Below are 13,516 nucleotides of genomic sequence, written 5' to 3' on the forward strand. Positions count from 1 at the left end.
ACGTACGTACGATTATTAAAAAATGTCAAAAGTGGAGAGTTTTCATATGGTCTCCAAATGGTGTTGTGTTGTGTCAAATGTGAATAATAATAAAAGCAAATGAAAATCGAATTATACTTCAAAATATTTTGTCGCGAAATATTTTTTTTAATTTTTTATTGAAAATAATTTAATATTTATTGAAAATATTCATTATTATATCTTATTAAGAAACTATGTAAAACATTTACAATATTAAATATTATAAGAGTCGTCAAATGTCAAAAGAATGTACGATAAGATTTTTAATAATTACCAGAAAAGAAACTAAAATTTATGAAAGTAGAAAAAAATAGTGAAAAAATTCTTATAAGTGGATAGGGGTCCGGTGCAATATAATAATTTTGTGTTCTTTTTCTTCATTGTTATACTTCATATTATAATATTATCTCTAGTTCTGTTTTATTATTAATATTTTGTTGGGGTAAAACTAAAGGATGTCATAACAAAAAAAGTATTACTACTTTAAAATTACAATGCATTTATATATATATACCTATATACGTATGTAGCTATAAAATACGTAAGTATACATATATTATTAAATATTCAAACTCAAAGTGCATACTGAATTCATAAATATTTTAAAAAAATATTAATGAAATGTATTTTGTTATATCTGAATACATAAAATATAAATACATACATACATATATGTATAAATATGTAAACATTCGAAAAATAAAAAAATTATTATTATAGGTAAATATATCATCCAAGGGCTATTTAAATATAGTTTGGATCATCAAATTGTCAAATATTAGAAGCTGTCTGAAGAAGATTGGCTTAAAATATTTAAGTACCATTGCTTAATGTTCTTCCAAAACTTCAATTATGTACAATAAATCAGGCACGGTTTCCTTTATCAAATTTTGTTGATCGTTCCTTTTTTATTTTTTTTTTATACTTTGTTGAAAGTTTGATTTGCAAATTTCCGCGAACTTCAATGAAAAACTATAATACCATTCAATTCTAATCAAATAAAGTTCATGATCATCATTTGATATCTAAATTCTGTGTTACATGCGTTTAAAACTGTAATAATCGTAAACTGAATAAGTATTTAAGTAGGTAGATAACAACCTATTGATAGTCGTATGGATCTACTACTATAAAAAAGAATAAGAAATAAATGCAAGTCAATTAATAGGTCCATATTAGATAGATCCATAAATATATTAGAGAGGCATATATTCAAATTCCTATTTTCAATTCAAAATATAGTGATGCATAATGAAATACAATATAAATTGAATATATTATGTAATTCAATGACTGGAATTAAAGTTTTTCAAGTAGTCTTAATAAAGGTTTTTTATCAAAACATTCGTTAGCAATTTTTTTTAAAAATGTTAAACATTTTAAGATAAATAACTATCATTAAATATCTACTACATTTTAAAATTCAATAGCTTAATCAAAAACATTTAATTCACTACGCATATATAAGTGGGCTACATACAGATATTGTATGAAAATTTTTTGCTTTTTGTCTACAACCTGACTTTACAGCAATAATTTTAAAGAATGTTAAATAAATTATTTAATAATAATTATAATGTTATAAATATAGTTTTTATATTTATGCAAGAAATTGATTTAGAAACAATATTTAATAGCGAATTAGAAGTTGCATAAGAGGTCTAAGTTAGTTTGATATACATACATACATGCATAGCCTATTGAATTCTGAACTTTTCTTCTATGTAAGTAGGTAGGGTATCCCTACCCCACCTATTATATGAATAATGGTTTATGTAAAAGTACAATGTAATTTATTAATTAATATCTACATTTAATTTCATATAATACACATTTAAATGTATGGAAATGTATATTTGTAAATTATACTTGTAATGTTTATAATTTGTTTTCTTAAAAATGTTTACTGCGTATGTTTAATTGCGTATTTTTTTAAATTTGTTAGCATAAATAGGTGTTATAAATTAAAAAAAAATTCTCGTATAAATATCTATGTAGTTAGGTACCAACTTAACGTTTCTTGGGCGAATTTCGAGGTTTGCATAGAACAATTTTACATTTTTTAAAAAATATACATATTTTGCATTGGATGTGCATAAGATTTATAAAATTGTTACAATAATTAAAATATTTAATTTACAAGCATTGAAATCTCTTTTTTCGAATGCATATGCGTTTATTCTTTTTTGTTAAATGAAGTATCTAACGTCCCAAAAATCAACAAAATGATTGCACAGTTAAAAGAACAAACTAAACAAAAAACATAACAAAAGAAAAAAAAAACGATGATGTAAAAAAAGAAAATGTATAAAGATGAGGGGAACATGACATTCAAAAATATTTTGCGTGAGGTAGGACTGACTGGACTACCACAATTTTTTCTTTCTCTTTACGTTTTTTGTTTTTTTTTGTTTTGTTTTCTGTTATTGTTATATTTTTTTTTGTGAATACATTATGGTATAGGTATAAGAAAGCTAAAAGGATAACATTATTTTGTGTGTTTTGTTGTCTGTATGTACCGTATGTATGTAGATAAGTAAAAAAAAAATAGATATAGAAATTTTTCTGATTTTCTAAACGGAAGTTTATTTAATGTAATTTGTGTAGAAAATTATGAATGGATGGTGTATTTAGGTATATTTGGAATATCTAGTATAATAAGTATATGTACATATGTATATATTATGTATGTGTTATATTTTGATTTACATTAATGTATACTCATTTGAGGACCAATTTTTCTTAACCGCTTTTCTTTTTATTTTTAATATTCGGCTTTAAAATTTTAAATATAATAACAAAATTTTCAATGATTAAAGCTAAGATTTGCGCGAATTTGTTAATGCTTTATTGGAAATAATTTTTGAAATAGCTACTTTTAATGATACTCTTATATTAGTTAATGAAATAGGTTCTTTATACGATATGAACACTTTTTTCTTGCTTCTTAGTGTGATTTAAATCTTCCAAATGTTTTTATTAATCGTTAAATAATTTAGAATATTTTTTGCGTATTTTATTACATTGAATAATTTATTTGCAACCATTTTGACTACTCATGGACGATCCCACTTCTTAGAGTTGTATCTCAATTTATTTTGTTTTTTTAAGTAAGCTTGCAAAATATCCAACTGGTTTTAAGTCCGTTGATTTATGAGACCAACCAAAAAGATTAACTTAAGAATTATTTTTTGTTTTTTTTTTTTTTTTTTTTCAATATAATGCATTAGATAATGGTTTTGTATGAAACAAATCTAAATGTGTTTAACTAGAAGTCAATAATATCTTCTAGTTATAATACTAGAGCCTTATAATATGTTAATTAAATTATAAACTCGCAATAGTAAATTGATTCTTCCTAAAACCTCCAACAGATAAACCTAAAACCATCTCAATATTACATTTATCTGATATTGGTTAATTTAAAGAGATCTAATTTAGATTAATTGAAACACATTATATCCCGATATGCCGAATTTCGTGTAGTATTTATATATAAGTATAGAATGTTACTTAATCTGTTTTCAAAGTTATTACAACCGTTGGAATACTGGGATTTATTGAGCCCTTATTTATAAAAATTAATTATAATATTGAAGTATATACAGAAACGATTCAATGTTTAGGGAATAAAACTCATGAGCTTCTGTTACTTTTCTATTCGCTACAATATTAGTGCCAATTAAATTCTTTTGTCATTTTGCAAAAATAAGTCGCTAATTAATCAAATTCTTGTTTGAACATTACCTGTTAATTTATTGAATTTTATGTATTTTGCATATTTTTAGGGACATGTACGTATAAAGTATCAGGATCGGTTAACATTTTGTTTGAAACTTATTTGAAATGGACGAAATTTTTTTAAAAGTGTGACCGTAATGTGATTTACTATTAGTAAATTTTTCAGTTTTATTTTGCATTTTTGTTTTATTAACAAATATACAAAATAAAACAAATAAAAATAAAGGCCGTTCTTTCTATGTGGGTACGCAAGGACAATCATAAGATATTTGATTACTATTTATATATATACATACATCACAGATATTTGATTGAAATAATACATACATCTGTATATAATTCAATAATTTTGAGTGGTAATCATTTGTACAAAATCAGAAGTATTCACTAAGAGAAAGTATCGATTTATTCTTAATTTAAATGTATATACACATATGCTTATATATGTACACACATGCATGTAGCTATATTAATTTGAAAAATAAAAATATGTTTCGGATATTGATGCGAATATCCTTGAAATATTTCTTACGTTGTTTCTTTATTCCTTTTTACCTTGTTCAAAAAAGAGATATGTCCTTGATATTTTTATGCAAGTATATAAAAATAATAAAAAAAAAATCAAAATTATAAAATTCAAAGGTTATTTTTCAAATTAAAATTAAATATTTATGGCTACATATTATTTATGTTTTGTACTTAAATTCTTAATTTTGAAAGAAATATATTCCATTTTTTAATTGTCTAGTTTTCTTTTTTTTATTTCGGTACTATATTGAATCTTTATTACAGAGCTGGTACCAACTCCCATTGTTTAGTTTGTTTTTACAAGAAAATTTAAAAAATACAGTTTGATGTAAATTTTAAAATTTTCTAAAGACGAAATTTCTAAATTTCAGAAATTAAAACCGACTTTTCTGGTTCCGACTCATTTCTTAGAAATTTGGCTTTGCACACATTGGTTACATGGTCTATCTTGGACAGTGTACAGAAATCTTTTAATAGATTGAGAGATAAAGAGATTTTCTAAATTTTTTTTGGATCAATCTCTGATCATCTGTTTGTGTTTGAAGGCTTTAAGAATGTGCGCAAATAAATATCATGTTTGTGTGTATAATAGATAATTGTATCCTTTTATTTTTGTTTTTGACCTAATTTTATTTTTATAACTTTTTGAGAAAAACAAGAAAGAACGGAGTAAAAAAGAACGTTCATCAATTTTTTATTTTTATGGAAAAAAGGTAAAGCTTTTCAGTGAAAGCTTTCACTGAAAAAAAATAATTTCTTTTTTAGTAACCAGAATTTAATTGTAGTTTGTTTCTAACGACAGAAGAAGAGGAGGAAGATGACCAATGCGAAAAAAAAAGGAATAAGTGAATATTATTTGTATTAAATTACGTGATTTTGCAATGTCAAATCATTTCGGCATATTTTTCTTGTACATACATATATGTGTGTTTTTTGGGGTTGATTTGATAAAATTGTATAAAGTTGAACTGCGATACAACATAAATTTTTTTTAAATGCTGGCGAATTTTAGTTTAACACATAGTTTAAGAGTTGTACAGATTTTAATTAAAAATATTTATTCAAACATACATATACACGTATTCTCTTATAAGAATACGTTATATGCAACTTATTTTCATTTGATTTTTGTCAAAATTTATTTTAAGTGTACGCAATATGCTTTAAATTATACGTACATTATACAATATATATGTATATATTACGCAAGTATCTCCAAGTACTTATGTATATATAATTGGAGTTTTAGAACAACCGTAACTCCACAAATGTGCTTTTATAAATACGTTTGTTATACATGCATATATAAATAATATCTGTATGTAATTACCTTGTAAAAATGTATGTACATGTATTATGTGTAATGTACAGTATGTTGAAATGTTTATATACAATTTATGTATACATATATAAAGGTTTGAAGGTTGTTATTCCTTTGCATATTAATTCAAGGACATCGGAAAAAGTATTTGTTATTGAAATATTAAAAAAAAAAATTTAATTAGCAGACTGAGAAAAACCATTTTTTTTATTATTAGTAAATTTTGATTTTTTAATGTCATTTTAGTGTTTTAGTTTTCTATTATAGAATGGAGAAATAAGATATTGTTTTGTGTTCAGGCACCATGAAATTTTAATGAAATTGAAATTTTTGCAAAACTTTTGAAAATAAATTTATTAATCGAATTAATAATTAGACAGACGTAAATAAATCGGAGATTAGATTTGATTATATCTGACATTAAAATTAATATAATTAAAAGATAATTAAAAACTATAGTCCCGTTCAATTAATAAAATGTTGAAAGTTGTTTTAATAATAGTGAATATTAGACTAATTTCAATATGACTTTACTTGGGGCAGTTGTTTGAGTAATTTCGCAATATGTCAGAAACTATTAAGATCACATTGTTTAATAAAATAAAGTAAATTAAACAAAATATAACCGATACACTATTTTTATAAAAATTATTTTCATTTTATATGGATAACTTCAAGATCAAATTCATCGTACATCCAAAAATATTTGGTTTATACTGAAATTTTACGAAAATGACCGCTAATCCCAAAAATTTTAGTCGAAATTATTAGAAATTTTATTTTATTATATATTCAATATTGAAAGCGTTTCAAAAGCTTAAAGTACGAGTATCTATAGCTGCCATTTAAATAATAATTTAATGAAAATCTGAGAAATTATTGAAATTGTAGTAAAAATAGAATTGAACAAAAATAATTTTATTGAGATATGAGTTTGCATTATTTCAGACCGTAACTCTGTGCAAACCATATACAATCTCAAATGGCAGTTCTCATAGCAATTCTATGTATGTTATATGATTATGTTAAAATATTGGACTTAATTTTACGACTGAGTAGCCATAAAAGTTAGACGTTTAAAACATTTCTGTTTTCATCAGATCCATTGGTTTTGGCTATTAGTTTTTAACACTCTCTCTGGAATGGCTCAGATTTATTCAAATCAGTTAATTACTGAAACGAACACGAATATATGTACATATGTATGTCAATAAATACGAGTATATACATATGTATCTAACGTGTATTTATATAAAGCCCAGCGAGTAAAATATAAAAACAAGTAATACGTAATAAACAGTAAAATTTTTTTGTAATCTTATTAATATGTCGCGACAATACTATTTTTAGTTATACTCATTATATACATACATATATATGCATAATAATAATAAAGGTGCAAAAAAGGTAGGAAAAAAACACAAAATCCATAAACCAAAACAGTTATGCCTGTTTTTCTAATTGGTTTCTGTAGTCACCTCTTTTGGTGCTTCAATAATTAGCTTTGATAAGTGGTTCTAGTGGTAGTAGCATTATAAGCTATTCTTGTAGTTTGAAATATGTAGTACATTTAATGCATACATGTATATATATACAAGCTTGCATACAGACATACGGAAGTTTAATTTTTCTATTTAAATTTAAATTAGCATTTCATATATACATACATATATACATAGATATATATCGTAAAATACAAAATTATAAAAAGCTTTCATATAAAAAAATAGGAAAAAATCATAAAAACTTTGCATTTTAAAATGCATTAAATAGAATGCAACAAAAACTTGTGTAAGTTTCCAATCAAATGCTTATAATGCAATTAATTTTGAATGTATGCATCCATAAATGTTGCATATTCCACACTATCGACTATACCATATGTATACATATAACAATATTTCGAACAATTATTGTATATGAAAAAAAGTGTAAAATATAATGAGCGCATGTGTTTAAGTATTTGTAGGCACAGACAATACTAAAAAAATTTTAATAGTTTTCAGTAATTATTTTATATTAATAAATGTCTATTATGCTTCCAAATACACATTATATACATACATACATATATGTACATATTACAACATTTTACTATAGTATTTTTAAATGGGGCTGTCTAGTTCTTATAGCACCAATTCATCAATATAATAAAATTGAAATAACAAATTTTTTTTTTAATTTTTCCAGACTTTAGTTTTGAAAGTTTTCTTTTGTATCTCGGCTTTTAAGCAGATTATAAATCAAACTTGATAACATACTAAAATTTGATGCGATCAGTCCATAAACGACCGAAAACCGTATTGTATGATGTGGCAAAAGTGTTCATTATTAAGACATTATTTGAGAAAAATAATTTAAAATTTTGCCTCTCTAAAATTAAGGAATATTTCCTAAAAATTATATTTTAAATTTTTTCCTAAAATGCGAATATAACAGAATAGCTAATATAAAATGTATCAATTTTTTTCTAATTAAAATAGTATACTTTAAGGGGTGCAATATTATTTTTTTATATAAAAACACTTTGCTTTTCATAGGTTTAGTTACGGTATTTTCTATTTTATCGCTTTTTAATGTATATACATATCTATATATATGTATATCCCGTATATCTATGTAAATGTATGTATGAACATATTGGAAATCTTGTGTTTTTACAAAAAAATGTACAATATAAAAAATTTCTCTTAAATTATATTAAAGAAGTGCATACAGCATATAATGCATAATATTTTATGCGTAAATATTTGTGCATTTGTGTTTGATGGTACCAAATTTCGAATGTCGAGTTTTCGATAAGAACTTATTTTTCCGTAGTACGGAGGCCAAATTTTTGAGAGATTTCTGTTTGATTGTTTGTCTGTCGGTTTGTGGTCCACGCGTGTACCTCAAGTTTGGCTAAACTGATGAAATTTAATACGTAACTTTATTTTGGTTATGTCACTAATTGATCTACTTTTAGGATATATTAGACCTCGGGGACTGGTCATTTTTTGCGTGGCGATTTTATAGTTTTGCGCTTATAAAGAGAAATGAACCTACTTCTTTTAAATTTAACAGTCAAATTGTGTTAAAGCTGTGAACTTTTAAATTTTTTTTTGGAAATACCAGAACTCGGAAACCGAATTACGAGCCGATTTTTCATCTTTTATTATATCTTCGGAACTAATTGACGGAATTTCTTGAAATTTAATATTTGAGTTCTTTTTACAACAAGAGCAAACTGTTGAATTTTTTAGACAAAAAACAAAGACTGTATTAAGAGTCAAATTTACATATTTTTAGGTATGTTATTTAAAATATCATCCACTTCCTTGGAATTGGAAAGAAGTGTTTGTACTTTTGCTAAACTTACACAAATATACATTGCAGTCGGTTATATCACTGATCACATAAAATTTTTTTTTATTTAAAAGAGAAACTTTTTTGTTGTATTGAATTTCTCTGGAAAACTTTCTGACTACCCTTTTTTTTAATTTTAATTGTATATGTAGTTTTTCATTTCAAAGCTTTCATATTTTAGAATTTTAAATGATTGCTTTTATTATTTTTGATTTCATTTTTTTTTTGTGCTTGGTAATGTAATCTTATGCATAATTGGATGTAGTTACACAACACCTATACATACATATATGTTGTTATACTTTGAACTTGAAATGTATTTAATTTTGATATCTTAAAAATTTTTAGTAAATGCACCAAAAAATTAGTTGTCTGGCTTGTATTGTTGATGATTCGATGCCGGTTTTTAAATAAAGTTTTTTTATTTATTTATTTTTTTTTTCTTATTGTTTTTTATTCTTGTATTTTGATTTCGTTTTCGTCTTTTAAGTATACATATGTACATACGTTTATAAATATATATGTACATAGAAATTGTTTTGATGTATATTTACAACTATTATTATTGTCTGAAACATATATTTGAAAAATTTATTAGGATTTACGATAAAAAAAATATTCATATACAATATGTATAGAACAAAATGTGTTATGAGTGTATGTATACTTATAAATAGCTATGTATATACGTTATAAATACGAGTTCATACATACTTACCTATAAAAAAAAATATGCATTTTCAATTAAAAATAGTTTTATATTTTTGATATTGAGGAAAAGTTTGAGTTTTTAATTTTAGTTCTATATCGTTCTATAAATGAGTGCGGTTTTACTTAGACCTGTATGTATATATGTCATTAATAAAAATAATAAATAAAAATATTAAAACATATTATTATGTAAATAAATAAATAAGTAAATAAATAAGTGAATAAATGAATTTAATAAAAACAATTTTAGTGTGTAATTGTTTTTTTTTTTTTTTGCTTTTAAATTATTTTTAAATTTCAATCAAAATTGCAATCAAATTGTTCTTAAATATACATATGTATGTACGCTTATCTATATGAATGTAAAATATATATATAGCATAAGAGTACTTGCATTGCTTGTGCATATTATATACATATATATATATATATACATTTGATATATGTATTTACATTTATCTAAATGTCGATAATATTAAGAAAGATTTTGGAAAAATTAAAAAAAAAAATTCTATTTACTTAAAAATCATAATTAGGTAGATATTATTCTTAATATTGGAAAAGTTTTACAATTTTTAGATATAATTACATATTTTTTTTTGATTTATAGCACCACGTACATTCAAATACATATACGGGTACATAAGTGATTGGAAATATTATTATTGCTATATATAATAACTATTAATTATTATTGATTTGCAAATTTTACATTAATTAAATTGGAATTTTAATTATGTTAGTATATATACAGATATATATATATATATATACAAATGCATGTATGTATGTTGTGTAAAAGTGTATTTTAATTATTAATATAATTTTTATGTTATATATACATATATTATAATGGTAATTTAACTAATGCAGAATTGCTTGGTGTTAAACTAAAAGTAATTTACATACTAATTTAAAAAAAAACATAATATGAGTATGTATATTAAATATTAATATTTGTAATAAAAAAAATGTTAAATGCGGCAACATTTTTAAGCAGAATATGAATTTTTATATAAATAATTGTAAGTAAATCTTTTTTATTGTTATTACATATGTTCTTTAACTAAAGTTTCAACATTATTTTTCTAATGATTGAAATTAAACCGTTTTTTTTAAGTTTTACTATCAAAAACAAAATTTCGGTCTTTTGGTGCATTATGTAAGATTTTTATTTCATTTACTTATAAAACTTATTGAAAATGGAATAAAATATACTTATTTAAAGCTATTTTTTGTTAAATTCAATCCCTTTCAAATAGATTAATTTTCAAATAGAAGAATTTAATGGTATAAAAGTACACACAAAAAAAAAAATTAAAACAATATGAAAACAAGAATTAAGATGACATTGAGAACCGAATGCAAATATTCTGCTAGATTGTTGGTACTCCAAATTTATTGTGTGTGTGTTTAGAATATATATACATACTTATATATATATTTTATGTACATATATATATTACATATACCGGAAAAGCGAATGTCTATAGATTCAATTAAAATTACATTCTATAAGCATATACACTGTGTATATTTATTTATATATACTATGTATAGGTATATGTATATATATATATATATATATGTTCGGAATATTTTTTTTGCATTGATAACAATAATATTAACAATAACAATTTTTTAATAATCTGTTTAAAAAAGGTATGTATGTATATCTACTTGAAATTTTTTAAAAGTATGTTATATTATATAGTTGTTTTGATATATGTACATACACTTATATATAAGTGCATACAGATTCATGATAATGTGTTTTAAAATTTTTTAAAATAATATTTTCGGGATCAATTTAAAAAAAAAAAATATGTATATCTAAATATATACATATGTATATAATATGTTATCAGTATTCATATGTGAAATCTTTCTACTTAAGTCCTTCTACATACATGCATTCATACATACCTTAATGAACTGAAGAGAATGGCATATTTTTTAAATTATACCTATGTTTTGAAAAATGTAATCGATAATCACTATCTTGAATATCTTATATCCATTCACTCAAATTAAAATTATTGTATTTAAGAGAGATAAAAAGCAGCTTGGAATTTTCGTTATACAAGTTCATATTTACATTACGTATAGGTATATCATAAAATTTTCCAATAATTTTACCAACTTTTTCATTTTCGAATTTTTGTGACTCTGTTCTGTACTATTTGCTTTGCTCTATTTATATTTCTGAAACTATAATGCCTTTGTATTAGTATATTTTGCACGTTTCCGAAAAAATTTTAGAATTCTATATCCATTAATTGCTCTTAATTAATTCGTCAACACATTTATCACAAAATTTCGAGAAGATATGGGCATGAGTTTGGCATGCAAGATTTTTGTTTGTCTGTACATTCTCACGTATCTCAATCGTCTGAACTGTCTGACATGGATTAAAATTTACATATATCTATATCTGACTATTTTATTTTACTAAATATTATTATAATCATTTATTCTTAAGTTTTGGTCATTGCTTTCTCGTGTTGATGCCATAAATTTCGTCTTAAATTCATTAATACTTAGTCCAATTTCTTTTACTTCTTTTTCAATTTTAATAAATACTTCTTTGGTGGCCATTATCTTTTTCCCAGCTATATCTACGTCGTCCGCATATCCCAAAATTTAACTGATTTATTAATTATAGTACCAGAAGTTTCTACTCCTGCTTGTCTTATGATTTTTTTTTATGATTTTTTCCAATTACCTATTTAAAATTCTAATTACTACTTACTTCTTTTTATTCGTAAGAAACTTATTATTATAAGTAAGAAACTGCAAGCATAAATTAAAAAAAATTTTTTTTTATTCATGTAATTTTCTTAAAATGTTAATTCGTTGTGGTATAAGAGTACAAAGGTAAAAGTACAAAACCAATTAAAGCAGATTTTCTTCAAATGAATAGAATTTCATAGAACGAAATAGAAAATTCTAAAAAAGATTTGCAATAATTTTAAATGACATTTTTTCTAATTGTCTCTCAAAAAAAATATCAAAATAGATTTTTTTTCACACTGCAATGATACGGTAGACTTACACAGTTCAGCACTCAATACTTACATGCATAATATACGTTGAGTTGTCAAGTAACACTATGTTGTCTTAAATTCTGTGTACTAGGTTTACCACTAATAATATCGAACCAGCAATACATTATGAAACTACACTAAAAATATTCCTATTTTACACTAAAAATTTCCTGAATTGTAATTCGAAATATTGTATTGCTGTAATTTCACAGCAAACCTTTCACTCAAAAATCGTACATTTTTTAAGAAAATATTTACAAACCTATAAAAAGTAAATTGTCACTGCAAGTAAATTACAATTTTAATTATTATGGAAACTCTTTTAAGGAATGTCTTGAACATAGTCAAAAAACTTAAACCTAAATCAAGCAATTTTAGAACTTAAAAAACAACAAGAAATTATTTGCAAAAGTGTAAGAAAGTTGAAAACTTTAATAAAAATCCAAGAACCTTTTCGAGGCATACGTCATGATACTCGTAAGAAACAATATATAATACTCCCCCATTCCGTATATAGTGCATTTTGGCAAATACATATATTTAAATCGTAACAAATTGGCGAATGTCGGCTTTCCCTTCTCATTACAGTTCACAAACAGCCTCCAAATGCATAAGAGCACTTCATTGAATAAAACAAATGTGTAAGCAGTCTTCTGTTCAATTGTAAATTAATCTTTCTGTAAAACATAATATTAACATAATATGTTTGTACACAAGTTGTACATAATTATTTTTTGGATGTACATATATGGATATGTATGTACAAATATTAAATGCAATGCTATTTGAAGACTGGAATGAA

At 23.6% G+C, this 13,516-nt stretch overlaps 1 protein-coding gene across 4 annotated transcripts in view; it reads left to right on the plus strand.

Annotated features, from left to right (window-relative positions):
• The first annotated feature begins 118 nt into the window (after nucleotides 1-118).
• The window catches only part of LOC129613868 (homeobox protein 13-like), a 69,222-nt gene continuing 55,824 nt past the window's right edge, over nucleotides 119-13,516 (plus strand). Inside the window, exon 1 of one of the 4 annotated variants that reach the window (XM_055528165.1) lies at nucleotides 119-562. The gene's annotated coding sequence lies outside the window, so the exon portion shown is untranslated. Of the gene's footprint in view, nucleotides 563-9,756; nucleotides 9,857-10,584; nucleotides 10,693-13,516 lie in introns of those variants that run through there. The other 3 variants (XM_055528168.1, XM_055528167.1, XM_055528166.1) reach the window with 3 other exon arrangements.

The sequence above is a fragment of the Condylostylus longicornis genome, unplaced genomic scaffold, assembly GCF_029603195.1.
Source record: "Condylostylus longicornis isolate FDR11 unplaced genomic scaffold, ASM2960319v2 ptg000092l, whole genome shotgun sequence".
Taxonomy (NCBI): Eukaryota; Metazoa; Arthropoda; class Insecta; order Diptera; family Dolichopodidae; genus Condylostylus; species Condylostylus longicornis.